Source organism: Schistocerca americana, chromosome X (genome assembly GCF_021461395.2).
Source record: "Schistocerca americana isolate TAMUIC-IGC-003095 chromosome X, iqSchAmer2.1, whole genome shotgun sequence".
In the NCBI taxonomy this organism is placed as follows: Eukaryota; Metazoa; Arthropoda; class Insecta; order Orthoptera; family Acrididae; genus Schistocerca; species Schistocerca americana.
In genome coordinates, this window is record NC_060130.1 from 271,081,265 (window position 1) to 271,102,264 (window position 21,000).

General features: G+C 43.6%; 1 long non-coding RNA gene across 1 annotated transcript in view; it reads right to left on the bottom strand.

Annotated features, from left to right (window-relative positions):
* The window catches only part of LOC124555067, an 88,093-nt gene extending 68,842 nt beyond the window's left edge, over nucleotides 1-19,251 (bottom strand). The window contains exon 1 of the long non-coding RNA XR_006968515.1: nucleotides 19,164-19,251. This is a non-coding gene — a long non-coding RNA (uncharacterized LOC124555067). The remainder of the gene's footprint in view (nucleotides 1-19,163) is intronic.
* Nucleotides 19,252-21,000: the final 1,749 nt, after the last annotated feature.

The window sequence follows — 21,000 nt, forward strand, 5'->3', positions numbered from 1 at the left end:
CAATACAAAGCTGATTATTTCCTAATGTGCCATCGTTCACAGATCGAAAAAGTTATTTTTGAATCATTTAATCGTAACGATGTGGCCTACTTCAGATACAAATTTTGTTAAGCACGTCTGTTCATTCCAATCTAGTAGTTATTTGTCAAGGAACATAATACAATAATGACAGCTTGTAAAAACCTATTCTGCTAATATTCTAACTCCAAATCAGTTGCATAATCTACTAAACATGCAGTTAATTAAGTCGGCTGAGAAAGCCAACTAGCAGCTCTCTTGGAATATGTTTTTGTTGTTCACTCATCGCAAATTTGTTGTATTTGGCAGTCCTTGTTGCTAAATATCTGTTAAAATGCATGTTTATCTCCAGGTTAAACAGAGATATGTTTATAATTTATGTAGCTCCACAGAACTATTTCGGTAGAACGGGGAAACCATTGTAAAATGACTTCTCTGTCTTCAATTATTATGGCTTAAAACAGTCGTATCTTAAGAATCAGATCATGAAGCGATCCAAATCGCATGTACCAAAACAACGGATGAGATAGGGAATATCTTAATATTTAAATTGGTCGTAGAGTCCTTTAACCGCGTGAAGATATTTTTTAGAATGTCTGCCAGTTTCTACAAACCCAATCAGTTTCAATAGCATTCGTGCAGATAATCTTTCAATAGGCAAGTATAGTCTGTTTCGTTGCCTTGAATATTACTCGAGATAACAGATGATCTTTGAGGAACAGAATAGCATTTACGAGAGAAGAAGCTGCAGAGAACACACAGAGAGAATCAGAAAGGGAAGAGGCTTTGGAGCTTCGTTGGAAGATCACTCTCGAAAGACGTCACTCAGGAACACCGCGTTGAATTCAAACCATAAATCTTGCCCACATTTGTGTTTTCCTTGCATATTTAAGATTTCATCAATAGATGAGCAAATAGAGAAAGAATATTTCAGCTGAAATTAGTAATGGGGTAATTTACTTCCGTGATTTAAACAATTGACATTTGGAATGAATCAAATACAATGTGAAAAAACTTTAAAATAGTGACTTCGTGATTGCCTGCGCTAGGTTCCACATTTTAGTTCCTTTGGAACTTCAGACTTTCTTTCTGACGTTTAATACGACATTCACCTCGAGTTATGTCCTACATACGTTAAAAATCGATAGTTTGTTTTCCATGTAAATAATCCCAATAAACTGTCGTGCGTACTACTTCACTGGTTTCATAAAGGTAAATTTTTCGAATATCTCCCAGTGTATGGACACTTTTGTTTCAATAGTATTCGTTCGAATAATCTGCTGACGACAAATACAGTCTGCTTCAACGTTATGAACACAACATCAGGCAGTATGTGCTCGTACCTTCAGCAAAACATCATCCAGTAAAGCACTACGGTATTCAATCCAACCTTCTGAATGAAGGAAAATCAGAGAGCTCACATGCCTGGATCAGAAAAGAGTGAAGAAACCGTTCGCATTAATTGATTTATTGAAACCACAGAAAACCTAAAACTGGATGGTCCGAGGGGATTTCAACCCCGTTCCTGCCGAATACTATTCCAATATTTTAACCACAGATTCTCCTCGGTCGACACACGAATACGAGTCTAATGATGTAACCACTACTCCATCTTGCCTGGAGCCATCCTACGGGTCGATGACTATTTTTAAGATGACAATATAGCAGCCCTGTAGTAAATCTCATAACTCCACGTGGGTGACCGCTGTTATTATTCCCAGCTGCTGGATACCTCAAACCTGAGAATGCAGATACGTTGACCAGCCACCGTATAACGTATATGTGGCAGCAACTCCAGGTCTACGATCTAGTTTTCACCATTATCACATTCACTTTTAGCCACAGACGCACGTTAACAGGAACGTGAACTCGATTCGTTAGCAACAAATCGAGACTAATGCCATTAAGCAACATCAGCAAATAGAGCCCTGCATGACCATTTTTTGGGTCATTTGGCCAGAAATACTATCAATCTATTATGTGGAAACAAAAGTCTACCTCATCATCTACAGTATATGTTTGCCATTTAGCCGTATGCTTGTCTGAGGTATATTTCAAAGAACGACGAGGTCCTCGTAGATGGGTGAAGATATTTAGATAGGTCCAGGATGGGGAAGGATCAACGGCAAACGGAAATATAGATGACATGACGGGGCTTTGGACTTTCATCCTAGAAAAAGTGGATCCAAGGCCTTGAAAACTGCTCCACCTACTTCGGTACCGGTTTCACGTAAGTATCTCGTCGAACGAAAGTGACAAGATACGCCGGATGAACTCAAATTCCACAAGAAAAACTTCGGAGGTTAATTACACTATTGATGACAATCTGCCGGAAACATTATATACCGTAAGATGTCTAAAAGTGACTATCTAGAGCGATCTTAAGTGGGATGACCTCATAAACCAAATAGTAGGAAAAACAGATTCCTGACAGATTCATAGCAAGGATCTTAAGAGAATGTAATTCACCAAGATGGAAGTGGCTTACAATGCGCTTGTGCGCCTGTTCGGCCGATTCTTGAGCACTGCTCGTCTGGGGTCCTTACCTGGTAGGACTGATAGAACACATAGAGAAGATCCCATGGAGAGCGGAGCGTTTCCTCACGGGATGGTTTAGTCGGCGCGAGAGCTTTACACAGATGCTCAACAAACTCCGGTGGCACTGTGCGTTACGAAGAAATTTACTATTGAAATTTCGAGAGGGCTCTTTCCCGAAAGAGTCTGACAACATACTATTTTCCTTCCACATAGATCTCGCGAAATGACCACGACGAGAAAATTCGAGAAATTAGAGATAACAGAAAGGCTTACCGACAAATATTCAACTCAGGTGCCATTCGCGAGTGGAACAGGGAAGAGGAGATCACTTAATGGTACCAGAAGTACTTCGCCGCCACACACCGGTGGTTCCCTTGTAGAGTATAATGTACATGTAGAAGTTGTTCAGTCTATTTTCTGTGTATTTTCGTTTAAGGGGCCCGTAGTTCCAGTGGCTCTATACAGGGCAATTATATCATTATGATATTATACTGTTTGTGACACCATTTAGCTTTGCTTCTGTGGAAACAGTTTCACGGCATTGGAGAAGTTCGTAACGCACACTCAGCGAAACGTACAACACAGAACACAGATTAATGCAGTAACCCTTATATGAGAAAGTACAGTGGTGTGATTGCCGCCGCTGCAGGAACAGCTCAGAGTAAGGTCGTTGAAAAGCCCTTTCATTTGTTTCACTGAACCTACACACGAGGTGCGAATCGGCCAACTCTTCGACGGCAAACCTTTCCATATTGCTGTGTATCACTATTTCCGTGCAACTAATACTGTCGGAAAAACCAATGCGAAACAGAACCAAGTAGTACTGAATAAAAACTTCAGAGTGAAGAGCAAAGTGGGCGTTACTGTTGTCATCAGCTAGTACGCATATCGTCAGCTTCTGTGCTGCTATGTAGATATTTTCAGTGCAGTACAAATACAAACAAAAATGGGGTAAGAAGTCAAACAACATGCGATTACTCTGCAACGAGCCACCGGAGACAACGGAACTTATACCATATTACTCCTCGAACAATTTCCGAAAATTTCTCGGTGGAGTTCGGGTACACCCAACGAAAGTTTATGAGGAGCAGATAACGTCAAACTGCCTCAGTACAACAGAGTCTTTCTTCCTTCATACACCGCTTGGCAAAAAAAATTAGAAGCACCGAGAAGGGGACCAGGAAGCGGAATGAAACTTCACAGTTTGAAAGGGTTATTTGATATTATCTCAGTGATTACCAAATAATGTCAAATTTACAAAGAACTTGACAGTAAGAGCCCACTTATCAGAACGACGTGGCATCCCGTCTGGCCTGGATACATGTGCTGAAGCGGTTGCGAAGCGCGTCACAAAGCCGTTGTATCTTCTCCTAAAGCAAACTGTCCCACAGACGTCGTAAATGGTCCTTGATATCCTAGATACTGGTCATCCGAGCAGGATCCAAATATTTTCTATTTTTGATAGATCTCGCGATCTTGTTGGAGAGGAGAGTACCTGAACATCACGCAGGCAGTTCCTAGAGACACATGTTGTTTGTGGATCAGCATTGTCCTGTTGAAAAATGACACGGTGATACTGTTCCGTGAGAGATAATACACGAGGACTCGTGTAGTGCAGTGGTGCTGTCAGAGTTCCCTCAGTTAATAGCTACGATAGCTTGAAGTCACCCAATGGCTCGTCAGGCCATGATGCCAGAAGTAACACCACTGCAGTTCTCCAACACATTGAAAGAATGGGAGCTCTCTCCAGCGACCATACTCGCCGTAGATGGTCACCCCGGGTAGTGCAGAACCGCAATTAATTGCTGTACATAATAAGATTCCATACACCAGCTGTCCACGCTTCCCCGTCACGGTACCATTCCAAGCGCAGCCGTTTGTGCTATGATGTTAACGGCTGCCAACACACAGGACGAGCCGCGCGTGGTAGCCGCGCGGTCTCAGGCGCCTAGTCACGGCCCGCGCGGTTCCCCCCGTCGGAGGTTCGAGTACTCCCTCGGGCATGGGTGTGTGTGTTGTCCTTAGCGTGAGGTAGTTTAATTTAGGTTAAATAGTGTGTAAGCGTAGGGACCGATGACCTCCGCAGTTTGGTCCCATAAGACCTTACAACAAATTTCCAATACACAGGACGGTAGTTCCCTAGTCAGGCTGCTGCTAGTTTCCCAGCAGTGGTGTGGGATAACACAGAATGTTGCAGGGAGTCGATTGCTTCTTCTCGGATGGCAAACGCAGATGTGAAGGGGGTACGATGTCTTTGGTGTACAATAAGCTGATGTTCTGAGTCACATCTGTAATGCTTCACTAACTCAAGGCATTTTCCCAGACACGTTAAAGTCTGCCATTGTCAAGCCTCTCTACAAAAAAGGGGACATCACAGATATCAATAATTACCGGTCAGTATCCTTGCTTACACCATTTTCAAAAATTGTCGAGAAGGTAATGTACCCAAGAGTGGTTAGCCGTCTCAGCAGTAATGGGATACTCAGTAAATCACAGTTTGGATTTCAAAAATGCTGTTCTACTGAGACAGCAATATACAATTTCACTGCCCACATAATAGAGTCTTCAAATAGTAAAATGTCACCAATGGGAATTTTCTATGACTTATCCAAAGCGTTCGATTGTGTGAACCATGACATTATGTTACCGAAATTACAATTCTATGGCATAAATGGAACAACATATGAGTGGTTTAAGTCATGCTTACGGAACAGGAAGCAAGAAGTTTCCTTATATGGTTTAAGCGATTTAAGGAAGTTTCCTACTTCATCTAACTGCGGTGAAATTACAGTAAGTGTTCCACAGGGTTCGATGATGGGTCCCCTTCTGTTCTTGATGTATGTGAATGACCTCCATTCTTTAGTAACAAGAAGCTAAACTGACACTGTTTACTGATGATACAAGCATCATTATTCATCCAGTACAAGAAACTCTAATAGAAAATGATACAAGTAATGTCTTTGGAAAAGTTATTGATTGGTTTTCTGCGAATGGAGTTGCTCTGAACTTTGAAAAAACACGGTATGTCCAATTTTCTACTGCCAGAAGTACAGTTCCTTCAATAAATATAACACACCAACAGAAGTCAGTAGCCAGGGTAGAGCACACTAAGTTTTGAGTGTACATATAGATGAGAATCTTAACTGGAAAATTCACGTTTTGGATCTCCTAAAGCGACTAGGTTCAGCAACTTTTGCAATCAGAATAATTCCTAATTTTGAGGATATAGAAATTAGCAAGCTAACATAATTTGCTTACTTTCACTCTTTGATGCAATACAGAATAATATTTTGGGGTAACTTAACACTTAGGCAAAAAGTATTCACTGCTCAAAAGAGAGTGGTTAGAATAATGTATGGGCCTCATAGTCGCACATCTGTTTAAAAGGTTAGGAATTCTTACAACAGCCTCACAATACATTTACTCAGTGATGACACTGGTTGTCAACAACATGGACCAGTTTAAAAACAACAGTGACAATCAGGATTATAATACCAGAACAAAGAACCTATCTTTGGCACAGAAAGGGGTAAAATATGATGCTGTAAAACTTTTCGATAAACTACCAGATGAAATAAAATGTTTCACAGACCGCAGTAACAGTTTTAAAAATAAATTAAAGTCATGTCTCCTTGACAACTCCTTCTATATCATAGATGAATTCCTCAATATGAATAAATCTATAGGTACAATATATGCTTTTTGTGCTATGGGGTAGGTAATAAAAATTTTAAGCTTTAAAAAGAAATTCATGTGTGTGTTTCTTATGCAGTTGACACGTTCAACATCACAACGGTTACCGTGAGACTGATCAGTGGAACACGTAACTAACTAACTAATTAACTAAGGCGTTCGTCCCTTAAGGTGTTGCCGGCCGGTGTGTCTGAGCGGCTCTAGGCGCTTCAGTCTTGAACCGCGCGACCGCTACGGTCGCAGGTTCGAATCGTGCCTCGGGCATGGATGTGTGTGATGTCCTTAGGTTAGTTAGGTTTAAGTTCTAGGGGACTGATGACCTTAGATGTTAAGTGCCATAGTGCTCCGAGCCATTTGAACCATTTTGAACCTTAAGGTGGTCAGATGCGTTCAACGAAACGCTGACGACGGCTATGCCGTCCCTCACGTTCATTGGCAGTCCAACATGGGACCACTGTCACATCCAAATGCCTTTCGAATCTGGGTATTGTATGATTCGACTAGCTGGCCAAATGGAGACCCACAACAAGGCCCCTTTCAAACGCTGTCATGTGCTGATAACGCTGTCTCACAATAGTACGTGGCTTCTCCGTATCCTTCGCAGCGGTCAGTCAATATCTGATCCTGTTCACTCCGCCTTATATCCCCTACCAGGCCTGGTAACTACACTAAACACGAACAACACTATTGCACGCTGCTGACTGTTCTGCTCTAAATCATTTACATTGACGCCGACGGTGTGTACATGTACGAGGTTACATTGACATCCAATCATGTCTTTTGGTTGCTTCACCTTTTTCGTCGGGCAAAGTATTTAATGTTATTTCGACAATAAAACAATCTGATGAAATGATCTATTACTACAGGCATAGGTTTTAGCATCCTCTCCATACATGCACCTTTTAAAATTTCCACATTGCTGAGCATACAGGAACGCATCTGTTGCAACCGAAAAATATAGCAGACATGCTTGGACCGGGCTTGGAAAGAAATCCCAGAAAAGTGATAGTAGTGCATCGAATGAGCAATCAAGATATTTTGCCCAACGTAATTCAGCCTGTGCGTGATGGAGGAGATATGATTTGGTGAAGAAAGATAGGTTCAGTAATTCATGGTGCACTAAATGATGAGGCTCATGTCGTAACTGATGAGGATTTTCAAACCTTCAACGTTAAACGTTCTGAGAATTTACTAACCTCAAATAACGCAGCCATATTTCATCAGACTTAAAAACTGTAATTTAGGATCAATCTCTCAATCATGCACAGACTGCAACTGTCAGTTGTTGCTGACGTCTTGTCCCACGTGTTGTTTACATTATTATATGCACATACACACTACTTCGGATCCAAAGTCGCTAACGCAAATGTGGTGGCGCTGCACAGGGCGTAGCACTTAGAATTTTCTGGTGGAAATATTCCTCCTTTGTGTTTGGCTGGTTGGAAGACACGAGGTACTGTCTCAACGTCCAGGAGTAAATTTCAGACAAGACCGTAGCGTGAACGTAAACTTTGTATATAGTACTGTCAATAACCAATGGTTGTTACATCAATGCGATGACACAGACTGTCGGATCAAAAGTATCCGGACACCTATTAGTGTACATTAACACGGAGTGTGTCCACCCTTAAACTTTATGACGGATTGAACTCTGCTAAGGAAACGTTCAGTGAGGTATCTGAATGTCTGTGGAAGAATGGAAATCGAATCCAGAGAAGGTACTGGTGTTGGACGCAGGAGTCTAGAGCGAACTCATCGTTTTAACTCATCCCAGAGGTGCTACATCTGGTTCAGGTCGGGACGCTGGGCATGTCAGCACGTTTCAGGGATGTTATTGTCCACTAATCATTTCCTCACATGTGTTGCTGTGTGACAGCATGCAGTGTCATGCTGATATAAGCAATCATTGCCTCCGAACTGTTCCTCTAGTGTACGCAGTACACAGTGTTGTAAAATGTGTTTATATCCTTCCGCATTTAGCGTTTCCTAAGTGCAATAAGCGGATATCAACGTAAACACGAAAGACACCTCGATACCATGACACCACCTCCTCCTTACTTGACTGTTGGCACTACACTTGATGGCACGTAACATTCTCCAAACATTCGCCAAACCCAAACCCTCCCATCGGTATACTGTGATTCACCACTCATTTCCAGTCATGCAGCGTCCAATGGCGTCGCTCTTTGCACCACCTCAGGCGTCGCTTAGGGCTGACTACAGCAATTTGTAGCTTACGAGGAGTTGCTCGACCATTGTATCCCATTCGCTTTAACTCCTTACGCACCGAAATTGTGCTATCAGGACTACCGGTAGCAATCTGGAAGTTACGAGGCCTTCCTTCCCCTGATTCCATGCAATGCTCGAACGACCTCAGTGCACGAGGTTTACCAGGTCTTGGTTTAGCTGTAGTTGTTCCTTCACGTTTACACTTCACAATAGCGCAATCGCATCACCATAAGTCGACGTGGGCAGCTTTAGAAGGGTTGAAATTTCGCAGGTACATTTTTTACTCAGGTGATATCCAATGACTGGTCCACGTTCAAAGTCACTGACCTCTCCAAACCGACCCATACCGCTGTTACTGCTTCTCTCTTGACAACACAATACTCTCTGCCTCCTTTTATACTGGCGAGTCCGCCTCTCGTGTTATATGTAGTGGTCAATTTCGCATTACGTAGGGGTGTTCGGATACTCTCGATAAGATAGCGTACAACAGAAGTCAACAAAATCCACAGATACGCATTTATGGCGTGTTGACATGGCACTGAAGGTCCTTCGATAACCAACTGAAGCTCTGATCATGATTTAGTGCTTTAAAATGTACATTGACGAGATAGATACAGCGCTGGTGAAACTATAGATGGATGTTATTTTTAAGTTTTCTAAAAAGGCATTTTGGGTCTCTTTTTAATATAATTACGTTCAAAAGTAGTGGCTATAACAGCACCGATATCTTACTCCTGACGAATATGATAGAAGTTCTCAGCGGAAACAAGAGTTTTTATTCTAATGTATCTCGACAAAAAGACCGAGTAAATTTCTTACTTGGGTGTTGTCGCAAGAAACTTTGTTTCCATTTTTGTCATGTGGTACACAAACCGCTGCCAGAATGGACATCACATTACGTACCCAGTCGACCACGAGTCTTTGCACAACTCTCTTGCACCTAACAAACTGAATAGGCGAACAACTCCACATGTCCTTGTTATTCACAATAAGGTGCTACTCTTCACTAGTTCGAATTATTATTCATTCCCTGTCAGTAGCTGAAGTCATGAAAATCTGTCAGTATTTTCACTTTGCGACTTGCTCTAGAGCAGTCACAAACAAAATCATCTCTTAAGGATGTAGAAAATATTGTGAAAGAAGCTGATATATGTAAACTGCCGTGATGCAGTGGTTAACTACTTCCCGCCAGATCACCGATGTTAAGCATCTTTGGGCGTGGCTGGCGCTTGGATGGGTGACAATCCGGGCCGCCAGAACTTGTTGATCTACCTGGGTGCCCTCCGCCTCGTGAGACCAGTGGAGGAGCTACTTGACCGTATAGTAGCGGCCCCAGATCACGAAAACTGACAACGGCCCGGAGAGCGCTGTGATGATCCCACGCCCTTCTAGTGACGCCTGTCGGCTGAGGATGACACCGGGGTGGGTCTGTATCGTAGGGCTTTCTGAGGCTTGTTCGGACGGAAAGATTACGTATAATGTAATAATTATGATTTATTTTTCCCTGCGATGGGCTGGAGCAGTCGACCAAATGTAATACGATCAGTGCCTGATTTGACGTTTATTGTCTACATTTTTTATTGCAGAGAGCAAAGAAGTCCATACGTTTGTTAAATAGCTTTCTTATGCGCCACACCGTCTGTAGAGTTCATCCTGCATCTAACCGTGTCTGTAAAATGGTGATACATTTACAAAATAGAAAAAAATTTGAAAATGAAGTAGGCTATCCAGTAAACATCTTTCTTTGTAAAATTACTTTAATATAAACTCTTTTCTGTTATCATCCACACAAGCTTTACTTTTCTTACTTGGCATAAGTTTCATTTCCCTACTTCATCCAATTGACGGGCTAAAAGAAGTTAAAGAATGGCAGAACTCTTACTAATATTTATTTATTTATATTTGATGGGATTGAACTTTGACCTATTGCCTAAGTACAATAACAGGTCGTGTTGCATTTATTATTACAATTGTAAGTTCATATTACACGTATTGTCCTCAGCAATGTGTGTATTTTATGCAGCTACATTATGTTAGTATGACAGTAAATTATAGCTACGACTTATGGTAATACGTTAGTGTTTTACAATATTAAAAATAAGTTGGAAGTATGGTGCAACTTAAAACTACTTTAATGAAATTAAGACCTCTTATATACGCTTATGACACTGCAATAATTCTGTTAATACTTACTAACTAGTAATATTACCTCAGATTATAAAGGTATTTACCACCGAGCCTCCCGCAAAAGAGAGGTGTGATAAAGTGTACAGACGTTTCTACATTTACCACTCAGTCTCAACCCCTAGCCGGATGACGAGGAGCCAGTCTCTAACCCTCGGATCCAGTGCATTTGCTGTACTGTTGGACTGAACTGTGAAGCGATTAGATGAGTCAGGAATCTTCATCCACATCTTTTCTCCTCAAAGCACTCGGCTTCATTGACATTTTGCCCCAAACTACACCCCTTGATGCCATGGTCAATAATCTAAACATTGGAGGTGAAGGATATCAGCTGATCAAGAATTAAAGGAACGTAACATTTTTTTTCGGATGTGCCCGACTTGGATGTAGGCCTAGTAGGTTGAATTGTTGTCGAAATGTTCGTAGTCTGGGTTTGGACGTTAGTAGAAGAGATACTGCTTCAATGTCGAAGAGTACATTCCAAACAACTTCGCAGTATCTCGTGGATTTAATGCCTGTGACACCGATGCTGCTAATATTCAATCCGTCGGACGGATATGCTACCCTCGGAGCACACCAAAGGCTTTGTGTCGGAAAGGTGTTTCAAATTCTATCGTCTCTCCCCGCAGTGGTTAAATCACTGGACTCGCATTGGAGACGAGCAAGGTACAAATCCAAGTGTTGTGTTATCATCATATCATCCGCATCGACACGGCAAGTCGCCGAAGTGGCGTCAATTAAAAAGACTTGCACCAGGCGACCGGTCTACCAGGCGGCAGGCCCTTGCCACACGACATTTCATTTCATCATCAATAACAACAACGAAAGGTAAAATAGCGGACCCGTAAACTTACAGACCGATTTCCTTCAAATCGCTTTCCTGCAGAATTCTTTTAAGTAGTCTGTGGCCGGCCGCGGTGGTCTAGCGGTTCTAGGCGCTCAGTCCGACTGCTACGGTCGCAGGTTCGAATCCTGCCTCGGGCATGGATGTGTGTGATGTCCTTAGGTTAGTTAGGTGTAAGTAGTTCTAAGTTCTAGGGGACTGATGACCACAGATGTTAAGTCCCACAGTGCTCAGAGCCATTTGAACCATTTAGTAGTCTGCGTTCGAATACAATAAATTTTCCTGAGAAAAGATTCTGTTTATAAATCAGAGCGATTTAGAAAGCATCCTTCGTGCGGATCTCAGCTTGCCATTTTCTCGCACAATATCCTGTGGAGCATGAACGAAGTGCAACAGGCAGATTCCATATTCCCAAACTTTCGGAAAGCGTTTGACATAGCACCCCACTGCAGACGGTTAACGAAGGTCCGGGTACACCGAGTACGTGCACAGATGTGTGAGTGGCTCGAAGACTTCTTAAGTAATAGAAAGCAGGTCGTTGTCCTGAACGGGAAGTGTTCATTAGAGACAAGGGAATCGTCAGGAGCGCCATATGACCACTCTTGTTCGTCGTATACATAAACTGTCTGACGGATTGGAATAGCAATAATCTGCGACTGTTTCCTTTTGACAATGTAGCGCACGGGAAAGTGTTGTCGTTAAGGCTATAGGATGACTTAGTATTGATATTTCGTGTGATGAATCGCAAAGTTGCGTCTCTACCAAATGCGGAACGCAGCGCTATGCGTCATAGACCATCACACTCTAGGCAGTCTAAGCGTGGCGCCCCACTTAGTACGGTCAATCGTCTTCTTTTACGATTTCACTACAAAACATTCAAATAGTCCATTCTTCCTCCAATAGTTACGTGAGCCACCAAACTGGGTGCTGAAACCCGGAACTATTTGATGTATCAACCAAGCAGACCACAGTTGCCTATTAATAAGCCGAGCATTGTATTTAAGCCGACACTCGATCAGATATCACCAAGTTCCTGTTCCAGTTTCCTACAGTTCTCGGATAGTGATTGCATAGTTCTCGCAAGCATGCTATTAGCAGTTGTCTACCAGTTCCAGTCGTCTGGCAGTTAACGTCGAGCGTCGAAGATTAGTCGAAGTGGCAGCCAAAGTGTTTATCTATTGAGATACTGAACTTATTAACTCTAACAGCAGAGCTGACTGAACTTTAATTAGCTTAGTTTACTGTGTTAGGTTAGGTCAGGTTAATAACATTTACATCAGTCCCACGCCTTCTCAGCAAGCCAAAGCTATGGCTGTTATCTTTTATCACGTTTTGTCCTAGTTATTCTGTTTTCAATATATTTCCCTGCGTCGTGACTGGAGTAAGCGTGCAAGCAGGCCACTTGCCTATAGACTCTGAACTCTGTAGCTGGGGGTCCGCTTCCTTCGGCCTTTATGCTAGGCACCTACGCCATTAACGAGTAGAAAAATGTAATTAATGCAGACGAGTAGGAAAAACAACCTTGTAATGTTCGAATATAGTATTAGCGGATGGCTGCTTGAGTCAGGCATGTCGATTACATTTCAGGGCTTAACAATGCAATGCGATATGAAATGGAGCTACCATTTAATGTCGGTGGCAGGGAAGGCGAATTGTCGACTTCGGTTGCGAGAATTGTAGGAAAGTGTAGCTCATCTATAAAGGATACTGCGATAGGACACTGGCGCGACCCATTCTTGAGTAAAGCTCGAGTGTTTGGGATCCCCACCAATTCGTATTAAAAGAAGATGTCGAAGCAATTCAGAGGCGTGCTGCTAGATTTGTTACCTCTAAGTTCGATTAATAAGCGAGTATTACGGGGGTGCTTCGTAAACTCAAATGGGAATCCCTGGAGGGAGGACGCCTTTCTTTTAGCGAAATACTATAGAGAAAATGTAGAGACCCGGCGTTTGTGGCTGACTGCAGAACGATTCTACTGGCACCAATGTACATTTTGCGTAAGGGCTGAAAAGACAAGGCAAGAGAAATTAGAGTTTATACGGAGGCATATACACAGTCGTTTTTCCCTCGCCCCGTTTGTGAGTGTTGCAAGGAAGTGATTGACTAGTAGTGGAACATGTTTCAAGGTACCCCCCGCGATGCACCATATGGTAGCTTCCGCAGTATGTATGTAGATGTAGATGAAAAACACGGAAGATTCTAAAGGCATTTGTTTCAATCACTGAGATTATTCAGTTACACATCAGACATGTAGGACCTGTAAACTCCGGGAAAATGTGGTAAGCTAAAGGCTATGTCAGAAAATGAGGCTAATGGCAAGTAAGAAGGTTATCAAGCAAAGGAGATGACAAAAAGCTATTTCTGAAATATATTCATGTTATGTCGATCTGTCTGAGGTCTGCAGTTGTCTTATGAATTTTATAATCAACCCAAATTTGCTGCTTCAGTCACATTGCGCTAACACAATGAAATGTGTTGTTTATAACAGCTTGTTAGTGTAGCCAAGATCAATATGGAATAACGGAATATTTCTCTGAAATTTTAGGTTAGTGTTTTTTGCGCGGTAACTAAAAAGCACAAATCCAAAAGAGGTCAAAATAACATACAAATTGTCAAAACACAAAACTGGTGCTTGAGGTAGAGAGTGGAATAAGATGGGGACGTATTGGGATAGCATAATGCGTTATCCATTTCCATCGATAGAAGTGTATGTGAGTCACGCGTAGACAGAAACTATTTACTTTATAGCAGTCTATGATTTACAAACTAGCCACTTTCTGTATGGTTATGCTAAAATTTTCATACTCATTTAGACGAAGAGGATGATTTCAAATTAATTTCTTATCAGCCTCATGATGATGTCTAGGGAACGAGCCCGTATTTAATGGAGAAGACTCGAAAACTGACCGCTGACCTGTTGAAGAAGTGAGTCAAACTTTCATCTGAAGCGAGTCAGGGAAACCACGGATAACCTCCATCAGGAATCTTAGTAACGCTTCATCCAAATACGAGTAGTTCTTAAAACCGTACGACAACTCGTTGGTGAATACTGAGGTCCTTCGCCATTTCCTATTCAGATATACAAGGAGCAATCAGTTTATCTGCATATGCGAAGAACTCTAATTCTACTGGCCGTATGACGCACAAGCCATGCTTTCGCCGCAAAGGTTACTGTCGCCGTATATGTTCCACGGTTGCGTAAACACAGAGCGATCCGGTCAGGCGATCACTGTCAAACGTGTTGAAGTCTCCTAAGCATTCGCACAACGGTCAGCTGTACATACAGATGATTACAGCCTAGAAATAAAAAAGGAAATAATGTATCTGAGAAATACGGCTAAAGCCTTTCACCATGAATTCACCGTAAGGAAGTTTTAAATATGTTGTATTAATGAAATGAGTACAAGACCGTTTACAGTGGCAAGGAGAAAAGAATGCCATCTGGAACTGATATGACAATGATATCGACGGCATTTTTAAGTCCTAATGTCGGTACATGTCCCCCAATAACTTGCGTCATGCGTCAGCTTGAGCTGAGGAATATTTTTATTCATATACCTTTCTGAAGAAGTCATGTTGAGTGTGTTTCGTTTAAGTGGATTAACGTTTTAAGTTCATCCATTTAAATTCCTTCATAAAAGTCGGACGGTTTATAAACAGCATAAATTTCTCGAAAGTTGTTTAAGACTTACAAGGGGGCTTCTCAGTGATTCTCAACGATTATAACGTTTGCAGTTTAATTCAGATGAGGCTACATGCTTCTTGCAGGTCATCCACGTGGAAAAATGTCACAAAACTCCAACCACAGATGCAAATAACAAGAAAGTGAACAGTACCTGTTAGCCAGCTGGCAGGTGAAATATACCGAATATTCACTATATTAACCAACCCCTGACTTTAATTAGTTGCACACAGGAAATTTCTGACTGGAAACCGCCCAATGAGACGTCATTGCAGCCTTAGATGTGTCTTTTTCAGGCCTTTCACTATCGCAGTCCAGTGATGGAATATACTCATTGGAAAAGCGTTAAACAAAGTTGATGACACAAAGATCCATACCGCAAGATACAGCCCTTCCAGGCATGGCGGAGGATATTACGCCTTATTCTCGTGTAAGCTGGACGAACGCAGTTACTGCAGTGTTAGGAACAGAGGACTGTGTTAAAGCTGTATATACGTATGTTTCAAAAATCCCCCCCCCCCCAGGCCTCTATCTAAGAAACTACTAGCTAAATGAAGAAACCATAGTAGTGGTAAAACACTAATGCAAATGCTAAGTGAAGCGAGACAAAATAGATGGATCGAGACTTTGAAGGATATGGACATGGCACAGCAGAAAAGTAGCCCATAATCTTATCAAAAAGCTCAGCGGTAATCCAAAGGGCTCCAGACAACCTCCTGAGGTTACACCCAACTAAGCAGTCCACTAACTGTTCTTGAATGGAAAGTCCAATGCAAAACACCAAAAAGTAATAATCAGTAGGATCCTACAATCCGAAACACATACGTTTGCAGAACCTTTCACTATGAAATAACGCATTCAGGGCCCCAATACTGCGAAAAACGGTAAAGCGGCTGGGGTGGATGTTATGTACACGGAGCTGGGTGCCAAAATGGCGATCCTGCTGCTCTTCAACAACTGCCGCGAAACTTATAAGATCCCCAAGATGAGGAGAAAGGCAAGGATAGTGGCACTGCTGAAGCTTGGGAAGGAACCAGACCCGCCAAAGAACTATCGACCTATATCACTTCTTTGCCATCTGTACAGATTGTATAAGAGACTCATTTTTAACAACATGGTCGACTCTATCGATCTGAAACTTATCCCTCAACAAGCTTTAGACCTAAAAAGTCATATAACAATGAAATTCTGTACCTGACAGAACATATAGAAGAACGGTACAAAAATAAAAAGATTACAGGGTGACTATTGGTCGACCTCAGCTCTGCATACGATAAAATCGACCATATGGTGCTCTTCCAGAAACGCTCTGACGAACTGAGATGTTACCATTTTGTCAAGATCACTGAGTCTGTCTTACAAAGTAGACAATTTTGTGTCGCTTTCGATGGAAAGAAGAGCCGATGGCGAAACCAAAGGAATTTACTGGACTAGGGAAGCGTTCTGGCCTCTTCCCTTTTTAATGTATAAACTAATGACCAGTCAACACCTAACCATGCTAACTATCTTTTATATGCAGATGACTTGGCAGTCACAGTTCAGGGGACGATTTTGAAGGATGTAGATCAAAAGCCGGAGAAAGAACTCAGATTTTGTCAGAATATTAACAAAGTAACTCCCTTAAACCAAACCCTTCGAAGACTCATGTAAGCGATTTCCACCTACTACCTCGGCAAGCAACATGAAAGCTCAATGTTTCCTGGAATAATACCACACTGGACAACAGAGGTAAAACAACATATCTGTGTGTTACATTGGACAGATCTCTGCTATATAGACACCACTGTGAAAGTACCCGTCAGAAGGTGGCCTCCAGAAATAATATTTTGCGGAAACTTGTAAACAACAAATGAAGAGCGAAACCCACTATCCTGAGAATTATGCTTCTCTACAGCTGAAATGTACCTGCCCAGTACGGACCAGATCACCCACGCGAAGAAGGTCGACGTAAGCCTTAATGAAACATGTCGAATCACATCAGGTTCTATGAAACCCACACCCCCACCAAAGCTTTACAGCGCTACTGATCTTGAGAACCCCAGCTCCAGAAGAACATCCCACGAATTCACAGGGTAGCTCAGACAAAATGGTTCAAATGGCTCTAAGCACTATGAGACTTAACATCTGAGGTCATCAGTCCCATAGACTTAGAACTACTTAAACCTAACTAACCTAAGGACATCACACACATCCATGCCCGAGGCAGGATTCGAACCTGCGACCGTAGCGGTCGCACGATTCCAGACTGAAGCGCCTAGAACCGCTCGACCACAGCGGCCGGCTAGCTCAGAGAGATTATCGATGATCGACGCCTTTGGCACTGACTGCCAGCCTGGACGACTGAGATTTGCTGTTGGCTTCTGTCTCGGGTTCATCGGCCGACGTTTGTTTGATAATTTTTCTGACGTTTCGCCAGCACTAGTGCCTGGCATTGTCGAAGCTTCAGCCTCCACTGCTTGTGGTGGCCTGGAGTCGAGCTCGTGGCCGCAGATTATATCTACCTGGCGCGCCAACGTCCGAGGGCTTTTCCGTGCTAATTTCCGGTAAGTTTCTCCTCTTGCCATGGGCAACAGTCGTTCGCTGCACCACGGGAATCCAGGATACGTTCACCTTGAGACTTTCTTCTTTCTTGTTGAAGCCATTCTCCATGTTTGTGTATCTATATAGCTTCTCTGAACAAGCGTGTGTGATAGCTCCTGTCTACAGCCAGAACGGTGTGTCGGCGAATTTTACTGTGTGCTGGCCTCACATAGCACATACTGTGCCAGGCCGATTTCTCCACCTGCAATGCCCGCTTATGTTCTGTGATTCTGATGTTAATTGATCGCCCAGTTATTCCAACATAAAATTTTCCGCGTGTGCAGGGTACGTGGTATATTCCCGACATTGCAACTGGGTCCCTTTTTCCCTTTGCAAAGAGTGTCTCAGATCGGCAAAGGAGAAAAGGGACCCACGTGCAATGTCGGAAATATACTGCGTACCATGCACATGTGGAAAAGTTTATGGCTCAGATGGCTCTGAGCACTATGGGACTTAACTTTTGAGGTCATCAGTCTCCTAGAACTTAGAACTACTTAAACCTAACTAACCTAAGGACATCACAAACATCCATGTCCGAGACAGGATTCGAACCTGCGACCGTAGCGGTCACGCGGTTCCAGACTGTAGCCCCTAGAACCGCTCGGCCACTCCGGCCAGCGGAAAAGTTTATCTTGGAGTGACTGGACGATCAATCAGTACCAAAATCACAGAACATAAGCGGCACTACAGGTGGAGAAATCGGCCGTGGCAGACTACGCGCTATGTGAGGCCAACCACATAATAAAATTCGCCGACACGGAAGTTCTGACTGTAGAGAAGAGGTATCACACCCGCTTTCTCAGGAAATACACAAAAACGAGAATATCTTCAACAAAGAAGAAAGCCTCAAGGTGAACGGATCCTGGATTCCCGTGCTGCAGCGAACGATCGTTGCAGGTAGCAAGAGAAGAACCCCACCGCAAAAAGCCGTCGGACGTTAGCGCTCCAGGTACGTATAATCGGCGGCCCCGAGCTAGACTCCAGTCCACCAGCAGCAATGAAGCTTAGACAACGCCTGTCACTCGTGCTGGTGAAACGTCATAAAAATCATCAAAACAATGTCGGCCGAAGAACCCGAGGAAGCCAGCAGGCAGTTTGTAAACATGATCAGGTGGGGTCGTGGTAACGTGCATGACGACAAGTGCGACTATGGTCTGCAAGGTTTGGAACACCTCCCAGGTTGTCCAAACTGTCCCTACAGATGCAACCTCAGCGATTTGTGGGTGGTCAAGAAAGAAGCCCTGGACACAGCGCGATACTGGGCTGAAAAACGATGATCGGTTTCCAGACACGAAAAAGTAAAGTAAGTCTTGTTAACTAATACAGTTTGAAGTTGAAATACAAACACTGAGAGCGAGTAGCGTTACTGGAAACAAGTGCAGCGCAGATACGTACTTCGGCGCGGGCGTTCGGCGGCGAAGCCCCCCGCCACTGGTGTCGGCGACTACGCAGGAGGCACTCAGCCCGGCGAGCGAGCGCACTTTGCGCGCGCGACTGACCTTCGAGCGCAGATTGCGATGAGGAGCGCGACAGGTCTGCACTGCGCCACGCAGCTTAGCGGACGCCACACGAGGTCCCCACACTCCGCTTTCGTCGTTTCCCAACTCTCCGGGTCGCTACAGCTACGATCGCCGATGACTGTCGATATCGTTAAACATATGTACACTCAGGTGACACAAGCCATGGCATAGCGATACGCACATATACGGATAGCGGTAATACCACGTACACAAGGAATAAAGTGATGTGCCTTGACGAAGCTGTCAGTTGTACTCAGGTGATTCATGTGAAAAGGTTTCCGACGTGGTTACGACCTCACGACAGGAATTAACAGACTGTGAGCGCGGAATGATAACTGAAGTTAGTTGCATGGTTCATTCCATTTCGGAAATGGTTAAGGAATTCAATACTGTGAGATCCACAGCGTCAAGAGTGTGCTGAGAATACCAAATTTCAGGAATTACCTCTCACCACGGACAGCGCAGTGGCCGACGGCGTTCACTTAACGACCGAGAGCAGCGGCGTTTTCATAGAGTTGTCAGATCTATCAGACAAGCAGAACTGTGTGAAATCAGTGGGGGACGTACGAGAAACGTATCCACTAGGCCAGAGCGGCAAAATGTGGCGTTAAAGGGCTATGGCGGCAGAAGACTGACGCGAGTGCCTTTACTAACAGCACGACATCGCCCGCAGCGCTTCTCCTGGGCTCGTGATCACTCTGGTTGGAACCCAGACGATTGGAAAACCGTGACCTGGTCAGCTGAGTCCCGGCTCCAGTTGGCAAGAGCTGATTGGAGGGTTCTAGTGTGGTGCAGACCCCACGAAGCCATGGACCCAAGCTGTTAACAAGTCGCTGTGAAAGTTGATGGTGGCTCCATAATGGTGTGGGCTGTGTTTACATGGGATGGACTGGGTCCTCTGGTCCAGCTGAACCGATCATTGACTGAGAATGGTTATATTCGGCTCCTGGGACTTCAGGTTCCCAAACAACGGTGGAATTTTTATGGATGACAGTGCGCCATGCCACCCACAGTTGTTTTGGGTTGATTTGACGAACATTCTGGACAATTCGAGCGAATAATTGGGCCACCTAGATCTCCCGACATACATCACATAGAACATTTATGGGACATAATCCAGAAGTCAGTTCGTGCACAAAGTCCTGCACTAGCAACACTTTCACGATTATGGACAATTGTAGAGGCGGCATGGTTCAGTATTTATGCAGAGGGCTTCCAACGACTTTAGTTCCTGCCACGTCGAGTTGCTGCGCTAAGCCGACCACAAGGAGGTCCAACACGTTATTAGGAGGTATCTCGTGACTTTTATCACCTGAGTGTTAGCACTAACGTGTACGACATTTTAGTTATATGGGATAATGTCCGTGATACCGTTTGTTGTATGATCAGCAGCTGTTGTGAAAGAAAAACGACGACAAGGTACGGGCATAGCAGAAGTAGAAAAGTACTGCACTATCACGACTGGAATTGGGAATGGCACGTGCCTCAGCATTATAAGGGCGACCCCGTGGCAGTCATACTACCGAACGTCTCTGGTTCAAATGACTCTGAGCACTATGGGACTCAACATCTGAGGTCATCAGTTCCCTGGAGCTTAGAACTACTTAAACCTAACTAACCTAAGGACATCACAGACATCCGTGCGCGAGGCAGGATTCGAACCGGCGACCGTAGTGGTCTCGCGGTTCCAGACTGAAGCGCCTAAAACCGCT